This window comes from Magnolia sinica, chromosome 19 (assembly GCF_029962835.1).
Source record: "Magnolia sinica isolate HGM2019 chromosome 19, MsV1, whole genome shotgun sequence".
Classification (NCBI taxonomy): domain Eukaryota; kingdom Viridiplantae; phylum Streptophyta; class Magnoliopsida; order Magnoliales; family Magnoliaceae; genus Magnolia; species Magnolia sinica.
In genome coordinates, this window is record NC_080591.1 from 65,393,498 (window position 1) to 65,404,239 (window position 10,742).

At 37.9% G+C, this 10,742-nt stretch overlaps 2 long non-coding RNA genes and 1 pseudogene across 2 annotated transcripts; 1 reads left to right on the forward strand and 2 right to left on the reverse strand.

The window, feature by feature from the left end:
- The first annotated feature begins 285 nt into the window (after window positions 1-285).
- On the forward strand, window positions 286-1,470 carry LOC131234817 (uncharacterized). Its single transcript, XR_009165788.1, has 2 exons — window positions 286-660; window positions 1,164-1,470. It is a non-coding gene; the product is annotated as an uncharacterized LOC131234817 (long non-coding RNA).
- Window positions 1,471-2,080: 610 nt separating this feature from the next.
- LOC131235247 (uncharacterized) lies at window positions 2,081-4,270 on the reverse strand. The gene is made up of 3 exons (XR_009166020.1): window positions 4,171-4,270; window positions 3,980-4,068; window positions 2,081-2,970 (listed from the first exon to the last, which is right to left on the reverse strand). It is a non-coding gene; the product is annotated as an uncharacterized LOC131235247 (long non-coding RNA).
- A 5,461-nt stretch (window positions 4,271-9,731) lies between these two features.
- Window positions 9,732-10,510, reverse strand: LOC131234663 (vacuolar iron transporter homolog 2-like; annotated as a pseudogene).
- Window positions 10,511-10,742: the final 232 nt, after the last annotated feature.

Below are 10,742 nucleotides of genomic sequence, written 5' to 3' on the forward strand. Positions count from 1 at the left end.
TGACATGGCAAGATTTGATTGATAGGGTCGCATGCTTATAGATACCCAACAGTGTAAGGTCCACCGATCAAATCTTTCCACATCATCTCACCACCCAATTCAGGTATTACCTCAGAAAATATCTAATCCGTGACTACATGTATGAGACCATAGATGATGAAATTATTTGAATGCCACACAACATGGATACCATTTGATATTGAATTTGGACCGTCAATAAATTTTTCATTACTGCTCATTTATTTTGTCCCTGTGTGGCCCAACATGTCTTTTTTGAAAATTTGTTTGTGGGAACGCTGTTTGGAGCATTAATTCAGTTTTGAGTTTGTTGTTTATTTCATGCAGGAACCTGCATCAGAGATACATGACAAGATTTTATTTATGTTTAATAATATTTCAGCTTCAAATATGGATGTGAAAGCAAAAGAATTTACTGATGTCCTGAAAGAGCAGTACTATCCATGGTTTGCTGAGTATATGGTGATATCTTATTAATAACCTTTTAGTTTCATCAGCTGATTTTTACTTTACTGGGACATTATATTTGACAGAGCAAGCATTGAGCCAAATTTTCATGAGTTGTACTTGAAGTTCTTGGAGAAAGTTAATTCAAGAATGCTGAATAAGGAGATTGTCAAAGCTACTTATGAGAATTGCAAGGTGCCTTAGCAAAACTTTTTTGTTACCCCTGGTTGTCATTGTCACCATACACTTTTTCCAATCTCCCATAGACATGGACGAATGAGGTCCAGCCAGAGCTTCTACAAGGGATCTTCAAGTACTTGGAATGCAGTTTTGTCATCAGGAACGTCGAACAACAATTCAAATACACTGAGCTGCTTTCGACTCCTTTAAAAAACCAACCATCCACTCTTTTTTTCAACTTCCACAAAAAGAAGTGTGGCTGTAAGCACGCCAATGACTACTAAATATTTTTGAGGAAGACAGTTGCACAATAACTGAATAAAAATTTCTGCAACCAGCCATAAGGAGGTGGTGGTAGTGGTAGTGGTGGTGGTGGTGGTGGTGGTGTTGGGCCAATTCAACCCTTTCTTCTAAAAGTTGATCATATCAGATAAATGTGACAACACATTGCTCAATGTAATATTTTGGTAACATAGCCGATCATGCTTCCGGTTGTTTCGGTTCTCATGTTTAAGAAGCTGCCTTGGCTTTAGACTTCTTTCCTTTCATCTCTGGCGCTGGGCTATTCTGGAAGGGAAGGAAGGCAGTACTCATGAAGGGTTGTAAAGGTGCCGGAATCTCAATGCCATCTTCCTTTTGGTAATTTTCAAGAATACAGCAAATGGTCCTTTCTGTTGCTGTGAGGGTAGAGTTCAACAAATGACTGCCTGTTTTTTCTTTCTTTTGCGGAATATTGCAGAGTCCACCTGCTTTCATGAATTACTAGGAAACTAATTTTGTAATTGTAATTGTAATTGATTGAATGAAGGATTGGAATTGAATGAAGGATTGTAATTAAACAAAGGATTGTAATTGAATGAATGAATGATTATGCAGGTGGTAATTGAATGAATGAATGATTATAATATTTTTTTTAAATGGAGGAATTAGCTACGGATTAAATCTATAGCTATAATTTTCAGACTTAGACCTACGGTCATACTACGGACTAAAACCGTAGCTATAGAGCTGTAGAGCAGTTTAAAAACTTAGGATAAGGATTTTGCAATTTTAGACTTTGGTTGCTAGTCTTCTATTTCTTTCATGGAAAGGTAGATGAGCACACTAGTTGAACTTTGTTAATATGGCATAAATCTATACAAGCCAAGGATCTCAGGAATCACTTGTTTGAATATGTACATTAATAAATAGGGCCGACAAAAGATACAGACTGTCAAATATGTTAGGCCTATTGTGGTTTGCACACACACAAAAATTCTCCAGATCAATGAAAATTCCAAACATGGTCCCATAATATAAGCTTAAGGAAGAGAGTGTAGCGTATCAAAGGTGTTTTATATTTTATAGTGACTATCAAGGTTGATGTAGGGCATACTTGAATAAGGAATGCATTCCAATGTTCTTGCAAATTCTGGTGAGCAGTTTGGCTCCTTTTATTCGGAGAACATACCCATAGCCTGCATAACAATCCTGCTTACCTTCAAATAAATATCTGGGAAACTTACATATTTCAATGCGTTCATCATATTGACAAGGCTAAAGCAACAAAAAGGACTTGATTATTTGCCAACAACGCATTTACATTCAGTTACACATGCAATCCACATTCAACCTGTTAATCATTCAATTGCATATTCAATCCACATCTAAATCACATATTCAAAATCCAAATCTTGCCCATATTGATATATACCCATTCTTTCTTCTTCTTTTTCTAAAGGTGAAGCACACCACCCAAGATTATTGAGTGGAAATGCTCTATACAACTATTCAGGCGGACGCCAACAAAAAGGGCAACAGTCACGCCTATCATTTAGAGCACTTGTACAAAAAAAAAAAAAAAACAAAACAAAACAAAACAAAACAAAAAACTATACAGGGCTAAAAAAATTAAAAAATTATAACAGACCCACAGAACAAGCCACCAATCTGACACCCCAAAGCTGATCTAAATCTTCAATCACACCTACCAACTACTATCCCCACAAATTAGCTGCACACCACAATAAGACCACACCAAACCCACAACAGGCCAAGACAAAATGACCAGGGTGGATCATATCCAAAATTTGCGCAACACCAGCCACAAGACAACCGCAAGGAGCAAAAGAAGGCCACATTAATTTGAAAAGAACATGTTGCTTCTGCTGCTACATACAAGGGCTGTTGTTGAAAACCACATCATGTCCTACATGGAGAGCCATGAGGGCTGCGACTGCTTCCAGCTATGAAGCTACATGCAGCTTAAAAACCCAAAAGTGCTGAAGAGCAATGTAATCCTCTCATACACATCTTGTACCATCATTTCAGACATGTAGAATTTACCTGCAACATTATCAACAAGAAAAAATCATAAGGTAAAAAGCATTCTATGCAAATAAAGTAGAAAAGCAGTTACAAATTGGCAAAGTATAATGGATGATACATAAGCAATTAGAATTTACTAAAACATTACATACATGAATACAGGTAATTCAAACTATGATGTCTCAATTAGATATATCATGAACAAAATATTACACTTTGTTCGTTATCCATAAATAAGATTTTTGAATGATTATTGGATGGCTAAAATGGAAAATATTGGAAGGTCTTATTGAAAAACAAGCATCGGCATTTTGTAATGTACAAATTTAACTTCATATTTTTTACGAAATTTAGGAACAAATTTTGACTTTCCAATGTTGACAAATTTGACGACAAAAGTCTTATGGAAGTTTTGACCCCACATGGTTGACAACTATGACAAATTTGACAACAAAGGTCTTATTACAAGGACATATATTACTAATTTTGACAATAAATTTGACTCCAAATTTATTGACAAAATTCCGACTCAATAACTTCAAGTGGCTTTTTGCTATTAGTAAGGCTAGCATAGTAGGTGGAAAAATGGGTGCTCACTAAAATCAGCTGAAATTTTGTAACTTGACAACCTATTTATATCATAGCTCACCTTCTAAATGGAGCGCCTTGATTATTTTTTTTGCAATAGTCCACCTAATGGATGCCTTGAACATTTGAATACCATTATGGGAGTTCCCACCAAAGAAGCCAAATCAACATCTCTTTTGATTTCCCATCTCAAAATTCCACATAAGTGGAGAAAACATGCTTGTGAAAATCAGATCCTTTCCACCTCAAAAAGTCCCATGAAGGATATGGATGGCGCATTGGTCCCTTCCTACCTTAATATCGCAAACTTTTGCACACAAAACACAAAATTTCTTCTTCTTTTTCTTTTGTTCTGTAAAGAGAAAAGAAAGTAAACAGATTCCATCAATCAAGTTGCAATCTTTTGGCTTTTGTAAGAAGAGTTAGAACATACACTCACCTTTGAGGAAAGAAAATCTATTTATTCAAATGTAGGTTGTGTTCTTCACACTGTGACGGTTGACTCTTATCACATGGTGCTGATGATAACTGCATACAGGGATTTCAAATTTCAATGAATAAGACGTCTCACTGTATTGAAAATTAAAAAGTTCATTCAATACTATGAATGATAGAGATTAACAGTTTTACCTGTTGAAATGCAATACTTCCTATAGATGTATCTTCACGTAAATGTGCCAATTGCAGGTTGCTTGAGGGAATGTGCTTGTACAAGTTTGTACTTGGTTGGTAAGCAACCAAAGGACCACTAATTGATCCACTAGGGCCGATCTTAGGTATTCCAAAACGACTCAGACTGGTACCAATTGAAGTCTAGCATAGCAAAAACACAATAATGAAAACTTTAATGAGCACAACTTACATGAATGTCGACTCCTATAAATGTTAATCTAATATTAAAAATATACAAAATTAAATCGCACTTTTACCTGTGGTCTAATGTTGAAGAGATTCTGTTGAAACATGCCAGAATGAGGTGCTTGGTATCGAAATTGAACCAGTGGTGCATTTATGGACCCACTAGAGGCAGGAGTGTAGCCAATCACCATATGATGACCGGGTCCTACATGGGATCCTATCGGTACTTCTGAGGGACTCATGACAGCAATATGTGTACCCTGATGGAGGGAAAAAAAATCAAGAATTTAAAGAACATAAACATGTGACATGACAAGATTTGGTAAATAAGTTCTCACTGATACCTGATTAAGATGACTCAGTTCAGGAGAAGGAATTGAATAATTTGAAGGTTGAAATGAAGTAGGGTGTATTATGTTTGGTGCTTGAGCAGTTTCTCGTCTCTCTTGATTTGCTTGTGGTTGAACGGATTCAGTACGAGATTTTTTCTTCCGTACTTTATCCAGTGGATTTTGATACACACGACGGTTGCCCCCAACTCGAGGCTTAACTTTAATCCCACTTACAGTTTGTGAACTTTGGCTATTAACAAAAGTAACTTCTTTTTCAATAGGCTCAGCGCGTGTTGTTTCTATATCTATGCTTTCAGTTGGCTCATGGCATGCACTTTTAGTATCAACGTTTTCATTTCGTCTAGAGTGCGCACATCTAGTCTCTTCACTTTCAGTCGGCTCATGATGTGCGTGTTCAATCTCCATGCTTTCATCAACGGATTTAGACGACCTTAGTGGAGGTTCCTTCATCCCTTTCATACGTTCCATCATTTCATCGTGGAATTTATCTGTGTATTTATCAGCAAATTTGAATAACTCATCATGTTCCTCAGCCATTGCTGCAATTCTATGAAGCTTGCTACACAAATATTTGTACCGCTTACCTGAAACAATATTACGCTCGCCTTTTGTTGGTACCCTGGTATGATCTCTACCAAAACCTTCTTTTGCATCTCTTCTCCATCTTTTCATAATATACCTAGGATGAACCTCTTTTATATTATAAAAATCTAAAACTTTCAATGCATGACTACATAGGATCCCCACAAACTCAAATTTCTTACAACTACACATCATTGTACCATCTAAAGAATCGAATCAACAGTACGTCCTTCATCTTTATCATTATATGCACGATACTTTGTAACTATGCCAAATTCACCATATTTAAAAATTAAATAACTAAGATATTTCTTATACTCTTCTTGAAATAGTTCAAATACCTCTGGAGTATACACCTTTGCTGTTTCATTTAAAATCTTCACATCAAGAAACATTACTGGGGTACTTTGCCTCATTTTGAAATCATCCATGGATTCCTTTTATCGTCGATTAGCCACTACCCGTTCATAATGGGTAAAGAAACGCAGAAGATCATATTTAAAGTTCAGATAATTTTTCAACAAATTATTCATGCTTTCACTCCATTGTGTACTTTTCATGTTTGCACAAAATGTATTTCTTCCATAAACTAAAGCCCAATTTTCTTTTTCCTTAAATAGATTTTGAAACCACTTGTTATCCATTAAATTGTACTTCAAAATCATGTTATTCCATGTGGTTAGAAACTCTTCCTCATACTCCTAATCATATATGCATTTATTAAAATCATGTTCGAAACTTGTTGAACCATTAAATATATGACTAAGGTGTTTGGCAACATTCTAGTAGATATGCCAAATATATGGGCGATGATATGTTCCTGACATCACTGAGGCTATTGCATTTGCCATTGCAACATCTTGGTCGGTAAGGGTTGTCATTGGTTGTTTTCCAGACATAGCATTCAAAAACGTTTCGAACAACCACTTGAAAGATTCAATCGTTTCATCGTATAGCAAAGCCCCACCAAATATTATAGTTTGCTTATGATGATTCACCCCAATAAATGGGGCAAATGGTCGTCCATAACTATTTATTCTGTACGTGGTATCAAAGCAAACCACATCTCCAAAAACACTATAGTCCATTATTGAAATCGCATTTGTCTAAAATATATTCGTGATCTGATCATCTTCATCCACTTGTATTGCATAAAAAAAAGATGGATTATCCGCTTGCATTTTTTGAAAGTATTGTAAAACGGCCCCTGCATCACCCCTTTCCATCACTTTCATTCTCTTTTTCCGCAAGTAATTTTTGTAGCCAATGGATTGGAAACCCAGATTCTCTCGACCTCCAGATCGTCTACTAAAATATTCTACAGCCTCCCTGGGTTTTATTCCCGAGCCATCAGCATTATCCGCTTCATCTTTTTGAGCATCGGTCATGCCTCTGTGTGACCTTAACATGTGTACCTTTGTTGGTGTGATAACTTCATGGTTATGCTCTGCAACAAACTTAGTCACACTATATTTTCCATTCATCTGAAGCTTAATCATCATGGATGCTAGGCAATTAGTTCTTGTAATCGGACGCCTAAATTTTGGAGGCTCACCTTATTTTTTGTCACGTTTTTTACCTTCTTTAGAGCAACAAAATCTTCTCTTAAGTATGATGGTATCATCATCTGCTTTCTTCACCTATCCCCATCGAGCACTGAACCCTGTATTCTTAGCATACCGATTGTAAAACTGAAATGCACTCTCGTCAGAAGAAAACTCCATACCTAGTTCTGGCTCTTCATCTAAATTCTCATCTACATTGACCAATACATGTTGACTTGCTTCTTGGACATCTATTTGTTGGCTTGCTTTTTGAACATATATTTCGGTGTCAAAATCTAACCTTCGACGTGGCTCATCAAATGCTTGACTCTTCAATGAATTACCATCCATTTTACCAATCAACCTTCAAAGTAAAAAAGCATTCACCAAGCTTGAATTTGTAGATCATGCCCCGATTCATGTTCTTCCTTAATCATACTCTTCACTTTCCCCTTCCTGCACATTATAGAAAAACATAATTTATATTTGATTTTAACCCAACCCTTGAAAACAATAGCTCTGTAAGTTTTTAAAGCTATAACATATCAACTTCAGATTTCGTGTCATCCCTAATCCAAAGCCCAATTGGTGTTTTCATCTTCCAACAAAAAACGTAACAACTTACCTATTTCAAAAATGTTGAGGCTCTCCTTACTGGCCCACCATATGATGATTTAGACGATTCCAAAAGCTCACCCCATACATGGACCACTTGGGAAGGAATCTCAATGACCAAAGATGTTAACCATCCAAAAGAACTGCTCATATGAAATTTCGACATTTCTAACCGACCTCTGTATTGAGTCTCATGGACTGAGATAAAAGTTTTGCCATGTGACCCACATACAGTGGGGAATTCTAAATGATTGAATTGTGGTAACAGGCAAGCCTCAGCATTTTTATACCTGTTCATCTATCTATAGAGGGAGAAGACAGAGGGAGGGGAGGAAAAAGAAATAAAAAAATGCAGTCTTCTCTTTCCCACCAACATGTCACATGTTTTGAACCCCTTCCTCACTCGAATTTCATGATAACATTATGCTCTCAAGCCCCAAAATCTGGGCTACTCATCAGGTAGGTGCTACCTTTTTTTTTTTTTTTTCAGACAAACAAATACTTCATTTCATCTAGGGAAGAGCACAAGGCTGTACAAAAGAGGGTTTCAGGTAGGTGCCACTTTGAATAGCCTTCCAACAATCAATTTGAAAACAAAAATGGAAAAGAAAAAGGCAAAAAAGAAAAAAGAAAAAGAAAAAGAAGAAAAAGATGCTAAATTCCCCAAATTAATTTCCACATTCAGGTTGGAAAATCCCCAAATTCTAAAATCTACCTCCGGAGTTGAAAAATCTCCAAATCCTAAAAATCGAAATACGAAGCTGAAAAATGACCAAATCCACATTCGAAAATGATAAATCTCCAAATCCCCATGCTGTTGCAAATAAGATTGAGAGAGAGAGAGAGAGAGAGAATCAGACAGACCTGATGTGGAGTGTTTGGCTTTCTCTGGGACAATGGAGGGCTCCTATGGTGAGAGGCTTTGGTTTCGCGGTCCGGTTCATGCATCGGGGTTCGCACGCCGTGAGATGCAACAGAGAAATGGCAGTTTCTGTTGGATTTGAGAAAGGGAGAGAGAGAGAGCAGGAGAGATGGGTTTTTATTGGACTCGAAAGAAAGAGAGGCGGGAGAGAATTCGGATGCTTTCTCATCTCGAGCAGGTACTCGGGTGAAACGGGCCGTAACGCCGTTTGCAATAGTCATTTCACTTACCTCGATAGCTGTGATGGGGCCTACTCTGACGCACCAATGGAAAAGCGCCAGCTACGAGCACCAGCCCAGGAGCTACTGGTGGGGGGACTAGCCAATCCGCGTCCTGTGGATGGGCCTTTGGCATGAAAGGGGCGGGTTATCTTCATCCATACTAGCTGAGTGCATGTATTACTAGCAGCAATATATATATATATATATATATATATATATATATATATATATATATATATATATATATATATATATATATATATATATATATAGGCATGCTCACCTACGCACCTATGCACGTGCACACCTTTGCACACGTGTCATGGGCGTCAAATCCGAACAGTCCATAAGATTCGGAATCCCATGAAACTTCGGGGGTGAATTTTCACCCTGATCTAAGATTCTGGTGGGCCATAGTATAGAGAAGTTCAAATCAAGGGAAGAAACTGTTTGCATTTTTCATGGCCCACCAAAGTTTTGGTTCAAAGTAAAAATTGGTACAAGAAGGTTTCAAGAGGTTATGCCTCATGTGGACCGTTCAGATTTTCAAGACTCATCATATATAATGAGTTCTCAAAAAAGTTCGTATGTAGTCCATGCGAACTGGTTCGCAGGTGAGCGTTCCACTATATGTGTGTGTGTGTGTGTGTGTGTGTGTGTGTGTGTGTGTGTGTGTGTGTGTATCTACATGCAACAAAATGGATATCGATCTCTCTTACGACGTAAAATATAGACCGTATCTCGGCACGGTGGGGGCCATGCTGACTAGTCTGATGATAGGAACCGTCCATTTTCTGCAAATCAATTTGTTTTAACTTAATAAGTTTAATCTCAAAGGATGATTTGGACAAAGGAAAAGAAAATTTTCAATTGTATTCATACAACCATAGAAATCAAAGGATAGAATTCTCACCGAAAAACAGTTTATTTATGCTGTTTAAAGATAAAAAGGACTATTCAAATAACAAGATCGATCATCTCGACATGTTGTCTCTTGTAGCTTGCAACAGACGTTCGATCCTACGTGGCCACAGATGTAAAACAAACTCCTCTCTCTATACTCGTACTGATTGATGTTAATAGCAGTATTATTTCTGTCTGAAAAAGAAGAAAAAAACAGAAAAATAATATGAAGAAGACAATTACATAAACAAACATCTACCCTCCAATATCATACCATAGAAAGAAGAGAAGGATACCTTTGTTTACTACCCAAGAGAAAGAGACTGAAACAACTTGATTAAGCCAAAATTCATAAGCATTGCAAACCAACCTTCCACCATTACCATCAAACAACATCTCCCTATTGGCTTTCTCCCCAACTTGGCTCTAAGACCTCCAAAGAGCATTAATGCCAAGGTCACTGATATCACCACCCCTACCACCTTGTGTGTCTTCATAAATGCTGCCGTCAGCAGTGGAATCATCCCACCGATGAAGAAGGCGTGAGATGACACCTGCCGCCGCCTGCATCGGGCTATTCATCTGGGCCACCTCTATATCCAAGTAGACAGCGATGAACTCTCTTATGCCAATGTTACATGCACCCGCAACTAGTCCAATGAACCCATAGAGGATCATGGCTGTTTCCTCCTTTTTCAAATCTCCAATTCCCATCATCAGCAAGGCTGTGGACACCAACCCTTCGTTGGCTCCTCGGACAGCCAATCTCAGCCTCTGCGCTCTCCCGGAGTTGTGGATGTTGGTGTTGGCTGCCTGCCTTTCGACATCGGATGATTGTACGGGGAGTGGCATGGTCACAAGGGTGAAAGGAGGAGGAGGAGCTGGTGCTGGGAGTAGAGATGGAGAAGCGGGTTTTTGTATTGGAGAAGGAGAATGGTTTTTGGATTGGAGATATGCTCCCTGGGAATGCATCTCAAATTTATATTTCAAGGAATGCATCTGATAGCGTGTCTTTAGAAACCACTAAGAAAATCCTGGCAACAAAGACAAAAGTGTCTGCTGATCGTGAAAATTAGACCGGGGTCGCAGATTGCGTCTTACCCCCGCCTTCCTAAACGTGGGCAGGGCTCCGTGCGGTCTAACATCATATGTAAGTGTTTTATCCATGCCGTTTATCGTTTTTATCAGATCATTTTAAGTTATG